We start from the raw sequence: 13,055 nt of genomic DNA on the forward strand, positions 1-13,055 counted from the left end.
AGCTTTACCCCCGTTACCGTTTTGTTTCTTTGTGAACTTTAACTTTGGAGGTGAAGCATGAGGAATTTACGCCATCATTATTGAGTGTGACCTACATGTTCTGTGCCCTCATTTCTTATAAGGATATCATGCTTTCTCAGTGCCGTATCTCACAATGTACTTACATGTGTGTGGACAGCTTAAGTTTGGAGAGACCTTTCATTCTGTGCCACCACAAGTTTTTCCTTACATAATTTTTACAGCACCCATGTGATCTCAGTATTACCATTTCCCCCTTTTACAGAGGAGGAAACTGAGGCTTAGAGAAATAAGGTACCTCAGTAAGATCACAAAACAAGTAAGAGACTAACCCAGCTCTGCCCGACTCCGAGGCCCACATGCTTGAACCTCTGCTGTGCTGAGCCCATTCCAGACTGCTCACCTGCTTTTCATGAGCTTGAGCCCATTGCTGTGACCTTTGTTTTCCATGACCTTTGTTTTCCATATCCTCAGCTAGAAAAACTGAACCCTACTGCCCCCCCCCCAAATTTATTTTAAAGATACTGGAGCCTTTTTCTTGCTGTGCCTTACAGCAGTTTATACGTTGTGTTTAGCAGTTCTTTTATAAAATCTTTTCTTTGAGGGGGAGGGGAAGTGTGTGCGGTTTGCATTAGAAGTAATTGGCTTTAAAAAAAAGATTAAATGAAAGCTAAGGTTGCAGCAGATAGCAAACACAATCATCTGGGATTTGTGCCATTAGAAAGAATCCTTGAAAAAAGAAGTGAAGTTCTACTATTTAAATAGCATTTCAGGGCAAGATTGCTTTTAATCACATTGATATTCAAAGTTTATGGCAGTATTTTTAATAAATGTGCCCCTCTGATTATTAAAGTATTTTTTGATTGAAGTTCTAAGGAGAAAAAGAAGCCTGTTAGTAGACTTAACAGTTGGAGTTACTGTACTTTTGAGAGAAAGGCAGAGGATTACATTTTATTCATCTTGTACAGCAGGGATTATTATAAATGAGCAAAAGAAGGAAAAGAATGATTTTTGCATTTCAGGCACTCAACGTAAAACTAGATTAAGTGTTCTCGTTCCTCTTTGTAATAAAGATCCTGCTAACATGAAATGCTTTTTCTGTTCTGTGTAAGCTTATGGCAAGCAAAAGTCATAGGTTATTATCAATTATATCCACAGTCTTAAAACAGAAAATGTTTCTCTCCCAGGTTATGCTGATGTTTTCCACAATCTTGAACTGTAATGCAGTAGGGGAAAAAAAAATGTTTTTAACCAATGGTCCCAGGCTTTTACATTTCAAACCAGAAAGTTTCTTAAATAAATGGGAGACCAATGCTAGGGTTGCTGGCATTCTAGGGTATATATAATTAGACACACATATAATTCTTACCATTATAAAAGTATGAGGGCCATTGTTTTGGAATATGGGACAGTTTTTTAAAATTGAAGAAAGGTTAAAGGCACAATGCATTGTCCTTATTTTTCTCATTTCTTTATGGACTTCTAGGAGATCATTATTTATTTTGGCATTTGAGAACCAGTGTTTATTTGTTTATTTTTAAAGATTTTATTTATTTATTTGACAGAAGGAGAGAAAGAGTACAAGCAGGGGCAGCAGCAGACGGGGAGGGAGAAGCAGGCTCTCTGCTGAGCAGGGGGCCCGATGCGGGGCTCAGTCCCGGGACCTTGGGATCATGACCTGAGCCGAAAGCAGACGCTTAACCGACTGAGCCACCCAGGCACCCTGAGAACCAGTGTTTTAAATCAGTTTCCCCAAGTGTCTGTCATGCAGCCCTGCTTCTGTGTGCTGCTATTAGGAGTTATGCAGAAAAGGAGGTCCATGTGGTAAGTTTGAAAAAGACAACTTTAGAGGCAGTAGTGGCAACTTACCAATTCTGGAGGTAACAAACCTGGCTCAAATCTCAGCTATAGTTGCTGAGTAACTTGCTACCTAGCTTTGCTAAGCCTCAGTTGACTAACCTGTAAAATGGGAATGGTAGTAGTACCTCATAGTGGTTGGGAGGATCAAATGGTATAATGCAATTTCAGCACTTTGTACAGTGTCTAGCAGACTAACTGTTCACTGAATGTTAATTGCTAATTCTGTTAATTTTATCAGTAATGAAAACGCAGTGTCCTGAGCATGCCTTGAATCCAGTGGTGAACCAGGACTGTCAGGGGCAGCAGGCAGTGAGATGCCAGTTTTCCTTCAGCAGGCCGTATGTTGGCAGTGAGAGGAAACCTCAGCATGCTCAAGGGGGCAGAGGGTAGGAAATGAACCCAAGTTTTGAGTTTTCTCGGACTCTAATAAAAATGAGAAGTGGGAATTGACAATTTCTTGTTTCCTCCTTTAGCCCTCTCTTTTTGACTTGCAGAGAGCAGCCCAGTGCGGTTATTTACGTGCTCCTGTTTGTACAGAGTGGCACTGCTCCTCTTTCTGGAAGCCTCAAGTTTGTCTTTAGGGAGCTTCTTAAAATGTTTTACAAACCTCTTTTTCTGAGCATGAAAGGTAAATTACAGCTAGTAGAGCAAGTCATCCTCACTAAATTGTGCGGTGGACAGAATGACGGAGGTGCTCCCATTTATGTGATCTGGTGTGTGTGTGTTGGTTGGTGGTCACAAGGGATTTTCTGCCTGGTGAGGGAATTTAGAAAAATGCATTTTTAATTCTTGGAAATTTCCAGTCCAGCTTGAAGCAGTTCTTCATTTAAGTCACCTTGTTCTCTTTGAAAACTATATAGACAGATATGTTTTCATGGAAAAAAAAATCATTATTATTATAAAAGTTAATGCTTATTCATTGTAAAGATTTTAAAAATAATGGAAATATGGAACATGAAAACTGTCACTCTCTGTAATCCCATTCTGGCCAATTTTAAATCTTCAGTTACAGGATTTGGATTTAGGGCGATTCATACTTGATCAAGGACAGCCATGTAGGTGCTTTGGGCACTTCACGATAGGACTCAAACTTGCTAGCCTGGTCATTTTATTTCCTGACAAGGTCCAGACCTTGTCTTTCGGCAGGCCTCAGGATATTTTGTCCAGCATGATTCCTGCCTCGAGAATCCTCTGGCTGTTTTGCCTGTGTTCGTTTAGCTTTTAACCCACAAGCGTTTGATAGACATTTTATGTGTGCCTTTTGCTGGCCTAGAGTCTGAGGGTACAACTGCAGAGAAGGGAAGAAGGCACAGCTCTAACCCCCAAGTCAGGCAGTTGGTCAGCAAATATTTATGGAGTTACCCACTAAGTGCCAGGTTCTCTGATGGGTGTTGAGGATAGAGTGACACAAGTCAGAAAGAGCCCCTGCCTTCTGCCAAAGGGAGACACAGTAAATACACAAACATTTTTCAAGGACGTGGAGTGCTGTAAAGTAGGCTAATGATGTGGGGGTGGGAGGAGGGTTCTAGCTAACATGACCAAGGAAGGCTTTTCTGAGAATTTAGCATTGGAGCTGAGATATGAATGGTGTGAAAGAAGTGGCCACTGGATCTTCTGGGATGGGGGAAAGGGTGTTCCAAGCAGAAGGAAAAAGCAAGTACACAGGAGGAAAATGAGGCGTATGAAGGTTGGATCACAAAGGTCACAGTCAGGATTTGGGTTTATCCTCAGTGTACTAGGAGCCTTCAGCAGGGGAATGGCCCGATTGTGAGGTGTGCAAACCACCAGCTCTTGTATGCTGAGTGGTCTGAGGGAAGGGGGTGGGCCAGGCAGCTAGGTGAGAGGTGGGGGTGGCAGTGGCAGTGCAGACAGGGTGTCCTGCTAAGGGTCTGCTTTGGAGGCAGATTTGACGTGACTTAGTGAAGAATTGGATGTGGATGAGGGAGAAGGGTAAGAACTGAGCAGCCGAGTGGTACCATAGTAAGCTGAGGAATGATGGAGAAAGTGGAGACTGGTTCAGGAGCTCAGGTTTTGGCCACAGTGTGTGTGATGTACTTAGCCTTCACACGAAGCTATGGAGTCAGCTGCTGAGTGTATAGTCTGGGGCTTGGCGGGACAGCGCGGGCGGCCGTGTATCTGTGTCACCAGTGTACGGAAAGTGTGGAAGCTTGGGGCATAGGGTGCTTCCTCCAAGGTGCCAGTATCCGTGATGAGTAGAAGAGGGCCCACAGCAGAGGTGGGTGGGTGGGTGAGGAATCTAGGAGGAGGGAGGAAGCTCTGATGGGCAGGAAGGGAATCCAGGTGAGTGGTGGGGTAGAGTTCAAGAGAAGAAACACTTTGATTGAGGAGCGATTGCCTACGTCAGATACTGTGTGATGTGAAGTAAAGCCAGGCCAGGGAACTGATCTTTGGATTGGCAGTGTGGAGGTGGTTAATGACCCTAATCAGGAGTCGGAGAGACCCCGATGCCTCATTGGGGGTGCCTGTTGGAGTGGGCTGTGAGGACCAGCACTGAAAAAGTAGAGAGGACAAATGTGGGCAGGTCGCCAAAGGGTTTTGCTCTGAAAGAGAACGGAGAAATGCGGCGGTAGCAGGATGGGAGCATGGATAAAGGGGAATAGGGAAGGATTATTTTATTCCATTTTATTTCATTTTACTTATTTTGGGTAATATTAGGGCATGTTTGTCTGCCACTGGAAGTACCCAGGAGTGGGGGATAATTGATTGCATGGGAGAAGATGGGTCATCACGAGGATAATACTTTGAGATGAGAAAAGGGGATGGGATCAAGAGCCCAAGTAGACAGGTCAGCTTTGGATAGAATGAGGCTTTTTTCTGTTCTAATGAGAGATTTGTAGATTGAGTTATAGGTAGAAATGTGGAATTGGGGGAAGATAAGGTAATTAGTTCTTTCCTGTGAAGTAAGGGAGAAGTTAGGAGGTCATCAGTTGAGAGTGAATAGGAAAAAGGATTTTGTCCGCCACTTTTTCAAAGTATCTAGATGGGGTGGGGGAGAGTGGATAGCCAAGTAAACTGGCAGTTTTGTATCCTTTGGAGTCTTCCCAGTACACTTGGAGGAAATCCAAACTTCCTAGCAAGGCCTGTGAGGCCTTGGATGGTGAGAGGGTAAGCCCAGAAAATCAGGAATCTTAATAACTCTGGCGTGGAGGACAGAGTGAGTTGGTGGGAAAGCAGGGGTTAGGTAAGGGAGGCTTCCTTGGAGATGAAAGGGAGAGTTGGAGCTATTGTTAATCCTTGAAGGAGTTAGCCAGTCTCATGTGGGAGCAGCTTCTGAGGTGGGACATCTCTGTGAAGGAGCCTGGAATCTGGCTACAGCCCTGGGAGGTGAGCACTGGAGGGCAGGAGGTGGAGCTGGTTGCAGCAGGAGGAAGGTCTCTCCAGAGGGTGGGTGTTGAGAGATCAGCATGGTAGCCGTCTAGAATTTGAAATGGCTGTGGCTAAAGTAGAAGTTGGAGGCCAGTGGGGCATTAGCTTACCTCCTTCATGTGAAATCTCACATGTCTAGGTAAAGATATACTCAGGAAGTGAGGTTTTAAAATACAATTTTAAAGTCTAAAGTGGATTGTTTCTCTCTGGTAAAACTCTTAAAATGTGTCTTTTTTTTTTTTTAAGATTTTATTTATTCATGTGTGAGAGAGAGAGAGAGGCAGAGGCAGAGGGAGAAACAGGCTCCCTGCAGAGCAGGAACCCCGATGCAGGACTCGATCCCAGGACCCCAGGATCATGACCTGAGCCAAAGGCAGACGCCCAACTGACTGAGCCACCCAGGCGCCCTAAATGTTTCTTTTTGTTGGTGTTCATTCATTCAGTCAGTCAGCCTATTATTTATTGAGCATCTACTCTGTGCTAGATACTGTTCTAATTTTCAGAAAAACAGCAACTGTTCCAGAACTGCCCTTTTTTAAAAAAAAAAAAAAGGAACATATGAATGTTAGGTGGTAATGAGTGTTCTGGAGAAAGATAAGTATGGAAGGGTACAATTTACAATAGGGCAAGGAATTTTCTGAACCAAAGCTTACAGGATATGAAGGCATGAGCCATCTGGACGTCATGGATAAGCTTCAGGCAGAAGGAACAGCAAATCCAAAGGCCCCGGTGGGAGAGGATCCTAGGGTGTTGACAGAAAGGCAGGGGGCCAACGTGGCTGGGGAAGTTTAGTAGGAGTATGGTAGAAGTCACATGCTAAGGGCTTGGGGTGAGTTGGGGAGGCAGATCCCATCGGGCTTTGTAGCCCCGTGAAAATTCAGATCCTTTTCCTGTGGCCCACAGACCCTGCTTGGTCTGGCCTCTGCCAGGCTGTCCAACCTCCTCACCTTCCGTTTTCCCCTTTGCCTCCAGTGCCTCAGGGGTGCTAGCCTCCTTCCAATTCTTCACATACTCTGGGCTCTTTCCCACTTCTGAACCCTTGCATATGCTGTTCCCTCTTCCTGGGCTACTGCTGCTTCTCCTGGCCCCACACTTTCCTTAGCTTAGGGGTCACTTTCCTAAAAGGAGTTCTCCATGTCACTATCCCTTTGTAGCCCTTATCAAAAACGGTCCATTAGTATCTTGTGAATGATGTAAAGCAAGCTGTCACTTTTACTAAAATGTGGCCTTACTGTTAGATTTGGGGTATAAATGCTGGGTAGAAGGAATTGTTATGACACAGGTTTTGGCTAAATTTGCAAAATTGGTCTGCCTAGAGGGGAAAAAACTGTGTAGACCACCTGCTAATAATATTCTTTGGCCTCTTGTTGTTGGGGAGACCTGGTAGTGTTCACTGCAATAACATTCATTCCCTTGCTGGATATAAGGTTTGATAGATCCTTGTTCATCGTTGCTTCCAGTGTTCTAGCACCCTCTTTTTGGTTGAGTAACAGTGTGCTGTGAAGAGAGAAATGGTTTTGGTTTTGGAATAACTGGTTTTATAGGAATAAATGACAGTGTGCCTGAATCCCTCTATTACATCATCGGGGTTTCTTTCCCAAGATAAACTCTGTGCTTTTTTTGGCCTCTGAATAGGAAATTTATTTTCTTCCTTCCCTTTATTCCTGTTTCTGGGCCTTTTTCTGTCTCCTCTGATGAACCACTGTACTAGAGACAGGCTCAGAGTTTACTGTAGATTTTATGTACTACACTTTCTATTCCTCTTATCTTACTTAGCCTCATGTCTGAGGAGCTTTTCATTGTTAACTGGCAGCTGCAATGGCTATTTCTTTAAAAGATCTTGTGTGTTTGGTAGATGTTTTCCTAAAAGCTGGTGGCTGTTGCTGAAAATAATCTGTTGTGTGAGTTTACAATCTCTCCATGAATCCTAGTCTCTTCTCATTAAAGAGATAGTTATGTCAAGGTAACAAATAAAACAACTAATTTTTTTGTAGTTTAAAAACCAAACCATCCAGATAGATTACTCAAGTTGGTAGGCACTAGTATTCATCCATTGCGGTATAAGTGTTTGTAGAAATTTTGCGAAGATCCTCTTTTTTTCCTTGATAGTAATTCTGAAATAAAAATAGCTCCTTAAATATAGGATTTCAGTACATGGCATTTAAGAATTATGAAAACATGTCAAATTCTGTTAGCTATATGGTTTACATACCCATTTTACTTAACACTGGTGAAAATGCTTTTAAGAAGTATATTAGAACTTGAAAAATTAAGCATTTTAGCTAGTACCTAGTAACTAGTATTAGTGACTCTCATTACTTGACCACTTCCTGTGTGCCAGGCACTATACCAAGAGCTTTACATGGATTGCCTCACTAAATCCTTACAAAGTACTGCAAAACAGGTACTTATATTATCACCATTTTATTTCATTTATTTATTTTTTTAAAGCAGGAGTGGGGGGTGGAGGGGGAGAGGGAGAAGCATATCCCCCCTCCCCCGCTGAGTCTGTGGGGGCGGGGGCGGTGATCCCAGGATCCTGAGATCATGACCTGAGCTGAAGTCAGACACTTAACCAACTGAGCCACCCTGGCACCTCTATATTATCCCCATTTTAAGGGTGAGAAAACTGAGGCTCAGGAAAGTTAACTTGCCCTAAATCACACAGTTCATAAGTGGGAAAGCTGGGATTTCTCGTCTGGTTGACCCCAAAGCCAGATGGTTCCCTGATTTGTTGCTTTTAGCAGTGGCCAATTTCTGCTCGTTGAACATTCCTTTATGAGGGAACATGGAGTAGGCTTTGATTTATTGGTAAACAAGTAGAGTATCAGTGGGCACTCCAGAGAGCAATTTAAAATCAAGGAAGTAGCTTGGTTGGTGTTTTAAGGACTAGCAGCAGTAGTGAAGTTCTGGTGGAGCGAGTGGGTTTATTGTCTGAGAACTTTGGACTTAAAATGTTGGGGATGGTGGGAGCGGGAGAGAGAGAATTAGGCCATGCAGGATTCATTTAAAATCCATAGTAAACATAATTTCTAGAATGCATGGTGGAGAAATGATTAACTCTCCTCAAGTATATCCTAATAGTTTGTTAACTGAAACAGGAAAAAGTAATTTAGACATTTCTTAAATGTAACAGGGAAGTGGTATGTATACTAATTTTTTTTTTTTTTTTTTTTTAGATTTTATTTATTTATTTGACAGAGAGAGAGAGATAGTGAGAGCAGGAACACAAGCAGGGGGAGCAGGAGAGGGAGAAGCAGGCCTCCCGCCAAGTGGGGAGCCCGATGCGGGACTCGATCCCAGGACCCCGGGATCACGACCCGAGCCGAAGGCAGACGCTTAACGACCGAGCCACCCAGGCGCCCCTGTATACTAATTTTTGAGAACAGTGTCTTCATCTGGGCAGTTAAATAAACACAGCTAATACAGTCTTTTATAATCACAAAGATGCTTGTAATCCAGAGATTCTCCAGGAGTATTTCTTTGAAAATGAAACTCACTAAATTGTACTGTCTCACTTACCAAACCATTTTCTGGTTGGTATTAAGTAGCTAAATTGATTGATCTGATCTTTCATTCTTGTCTTTGCATCTCTGCTGGTCTTGTTGGTAGTGCTTCCTGAAAGAGAAATAGGTTACAACAACAACAAAACTTTCCATCAGATATTTTATTTGCTTTGGTCATGTTGTGTTACTGTGGTCTTGCCTACGTGCAGCACAACTGGCACAGGCAAGTGGGAGTTTTCTGGAAGGCCAGGCCAGCCTGTTCTTCCTGGCCGCAGAGCCACTCCCAGCATTCTGTCTTTCCTCTGCACACAGTGGGTTCACGCTGCCTGTTGTCGGTGCAGACATGATTGAGAAGCTCCCCAGCCATCCACAGGAACTGGGAATTACCTGCTTGGTAGCCTTTGGCAGGAATCTAGGGTCTTGAAATGGTTATGACTAAATTGGACATAATTAATTAACTACTTTTCTTTCTTTCTTTCCTTCTTCCTTTCTTTCACAGGAAAAATAGATCTTAATGTATATTTTAATGGTTTTCAAATAGTGCTAATTACTTTGAGAGGTCAGGCTTTAATGTTTGATTTTGGTAAAATTTAGCAGACCCTGTTCAGAGACAGCTTTTCCTTCCATTTTAAAAGATAACAAGTTTTTATTTTTATTCCCAAATCCCCAGGAAATTTTCAGTGCTGTCAGCTTTATGAAAAGGTAATTAGGGAGTGAGTAGGGGATGTGTCTTGCAAGCGGTTAGTTTGGCATCATCACTCAAGTTCTTATTTGCCTGATGAAAATATCTCATAATAAGATCCCTTTGTGTGCAGCCCCTCTACAGCTTTCCCTGGAAGGCCTTGGCCATAATTATGTCTATATCTGGGCACTATCAAATGAAGAGAGAAGCCAGAGTAGACGAACAGCCACCTGATCTTTTTCAGATCCCACAGTTTAAAATTTAGGGTGGCTTCTAACATACCCCTATTGCTTAAGGATTTTTGTATCAAGGTTTAAGACACTGGACAGGTGGCTACTTTTTTGGAGACATACTAAGAGCATGTGTACTGATTTTGTTAAATATGTCTGTGAAGTACCATGTGGGGCATGGGAGAGTAGAGCGGTCTCTTTCAGACAACCACTAAAGAATTAAAGTGAAACACAGAGGGGTCTAGAAGAGGTCGACCCTTAAAGCTGGAGCCAGTGGAGTGTACAGTGGAAGTTCTAACTTCTTGTTTCTACTGCTGATCTTATTTACTTGTAAGTACCACCCTCCTCCCCTCCCCCCCCAAAAAAAGTGGAGGGGAAAACATGAAGCTTAATTACTCAAAATTTTAACAGAGTTCTGATAAAGGGCTTGTGAGCAATTATCTGTGGATAACCATGTGTGGAGTCGATGCATAGAGGGTGGCTGGCCTTGACTGCAGTGTCAGGAAGGAAGAGCCCCTGGAGATGAGAGGCGGCGTTCATGCACTTGCTCTTCCTGCAGAAAACAAGCCAAAACCCTGGCCTCTGAGGCCACTGACAGACCGATCCAGTGTTCCCCTTTCCTTATAGCCTTTTGCCTTCTCTTCAGAAAAAAGGTACATCATCTCCCCCTCCCTTTTTTTTTTTTTGCTTTGTTTTCAGTGCTCTTGGCTGTATTTTTTCTGGTTTAAGTGGTCTGCTTTGTACACCCACGCCCTCTTTAAATTGCACCCCACCCCCCAAACTCTCCGCTCTTACTTCAGGAAAAGAGTTCACATGAAATCCTGCTCCCTTTTAACGTTTCCAATCTCACGTCGTGATGTAGGTGACCGCTGTAAATTGTGACTGTGACACACCTGGGTCAGGAAAGAAATGCCTTTAAGTGGAGAAGTGGGAGTAGACCTACGAAGAAGTTACTAATGCAAGGGCTTTGAAATAAGTGGCTCTCAAACTGGGTTTATTTGAGCAATGGGAGGTCTTTGAACCCCTTTGTAGATACATGCAAGATACTGTCCGTATTTGCCTAAGTACGGTTTTCTAAAAAGAGAGAATATACTTTCGAACAGATACTCAAAGGCCTTTTAAAACCCAATAGGGTTTGGCACCACCAATAAAAATACCCAAAGACTTCTTATAAGCTTGTAGCTAGTCTCCATTATTATTTTATTTGCAGTTAAAGCAGGTTTTTTGTTCATATTTAAGATAATTTTAAAAAATCTCCTATTCAGTTTCTAAATCTTTTGCTTAATGCTTTCACAGCCCTATTGTTTTCTATAATTTTCATTAGAAACATGTAGTATTCTGGCTGCATTCAAGGTTAAGAGTCATAGTTGACTGGCCTGAGAAGAGAAGATACCCATTTTTTGTCATAGTGATGCCTTGTGGATCTGCATCATCTCAGACAGACAGGCAGATAGGTAAAAAGCTCAGTCCCACCTGACATTTTATAATGTCTGTTTATAAATTCTGAGCAAATAAGGCACAGATTTTAGGACGTGAGGGTGATCTTTCTGAGACTCACATTGAATAATGGTTATTATTGCTTAAATGACTTGCTCTTGCTTAACTGACTTCACGGATTCCCATTGCCCATGGGGTAAAGCTAAAACTGCTCAATGTGGCTGCTGGACATGGTTCTGTTTACCTGAGGCTGGCACAACCTCTGGGCTCCTTAGCCTTTCCCTCCGGGTTATGTGTGTCTTTGTGCAGGGTAACTACCCCCTTACCCCAGACACCCTTCCCCTCCCTGCTCCCTTCTTTCCCCTAATTCCCTCCCCCCAAAGAAAGAAAAGTAACTTTCATCTCTCAGGTCCCACCTTCTACCTTAGTTCTTTCAGGCAGTGGCCCAGCTTTAAGCCAGCTGCATGTTTTTTGTGTTCAACCACAAGGAGAGCTTCCCATGTCATTGCGTTGAGTTCTGTTTTTTTTTTTTTTTAATCCTGCATTGTAGATTGTATTATAAATATACTATGGTTGTTTAAACTCCACTGCAGTGGATGGATATTTAGGCTCTTGGTAGTTTTGCTGCTTTTATCAACAGTACTTTTACAAGCTTCTTAGCACTAGTGAAATTTTTATTTGCTGGTTTTGTAAATGAATAGGCAAATGGAAAGTATATTTAAGTAGATAATGCCAGAGTGCCTTCCAGAAAGGCGTTTTTGGTGTCAGAGGTCCAGTTAGATGACAGAAAAGTTGATGGCAGGGAGCACAGTTCCTTTCTCTTACAGTCTATCTCTCCTTATGGAACTGGCAGGCTTACCTTTTTTCCCTGATTTCCTACTCCCCAAGTTCTGCGCTGTTGAAAATGCAGTCTTCTGTCCTGTAAAAACTTAGAGCCCTGTGATTTGAAAATGCAGTCTCACTTTCAGAGTGTTGTTAAATGAAGAGTTCATTGGATGCTTCCTGATTACAATGATTGTCTTCATCTGAGAATCACGAAGTACCTGGGGTATTCCCTCTTTAATCCACACAGAGTTGAGGGTACCATTTTTGCCACCTATTGTTGATTTTCTTCACCTACCCTGCAAAGCCTCAGCCTCCACGGTCTCAAAGGCAAAAGCTGTTTTCTACCTCCCTCTAGAAAGTCCATGATGAGTGAACTGTACATCTCATAACAGGATTTGGAGTTGAATAAGGAACAGAATGTTAAGTGACTGTAGTCTCAGCTACTTTTCTTTTACAAAAAAAGAGGAAATAAAATTTCCCTATGACTGCGGTAATCTCCCTTGTTTTCCCTCCTGAAAAAAATGACATTCTTCATTGGGTATTGAAATAAACCTTTGCAGAGCAGTTTGTTAGGTAACCTTTCTGGGAAGGGAGGGTAATGGTTCCTGCTGAAGGGATAATAAAATTGGTGTCTCACAGGTACCAGATGGAGCAAGTGGCTAGCTGATTTTTGTTGTAGTTTGTATCGTATTTATTTTAAGATGGAACTGTAATTCTTTTTTTTTTTTTTAAAGAAAGTTAATTGGATGTTGGGTGATTGATTCATTTGCAGATTTTGCACTTGAAAAGCTATTGATGTTCATCCTCATTTTCAGAATCATCAATTGCCCTCACACCTTTGCAGCTAATGGCTAACACTGTTATTTGCACAGAGAAGCCAAAGACTAATTCCTCCAGGAGCTGGGGAAGTCTGAAAACCACCCCCTTGTGTCCTGTCTTTTCATATTTGCCTGCCAGCTGGCAGCCTCTCCCACCGCCTCTTCATTCCTGCCCACTCAGAGGTTATGGTTGAGGCTGGTCTCTGGCGCACAGGGTGCCAAAGTTACGCCACTTCTGGGAAGAGAATTCACAAAAAGAATTGCCTGTTTCTCTGGGTTCTTGAGGGCAGGG

The 13,055-nt window shown here is 42.7% G+C and overlaps 1 protein-coding gene across 6 annotated transcripts in view; it reads left to right on the forward strand.

Moving 5' to 3' along the window:
- The window catches only part of ATXN7 (ataxin 7), a 137,512-nt gene that overhangs the window by 52,912 nt on the left and 71,545 nt on the right, over positions 1–13,055 (forward strand). The gene's annotated exons all lie outside the window — the stretch shown is intronic.

Source organism: Zalophus californianus, chromosome 1 (genome assembly GCF_009762305.2).
Source record: "Zalophus californianus isolate mZalCal1 chromosome 1, mZalCal1.pri.v2, whole genome shotgun sequence".
Lineage (NCBI taxonomy): Eukaryota > Metazoa > Chordata > Mammalia > Carnivora > Otariidae > Zalophus > Zalophus californianus.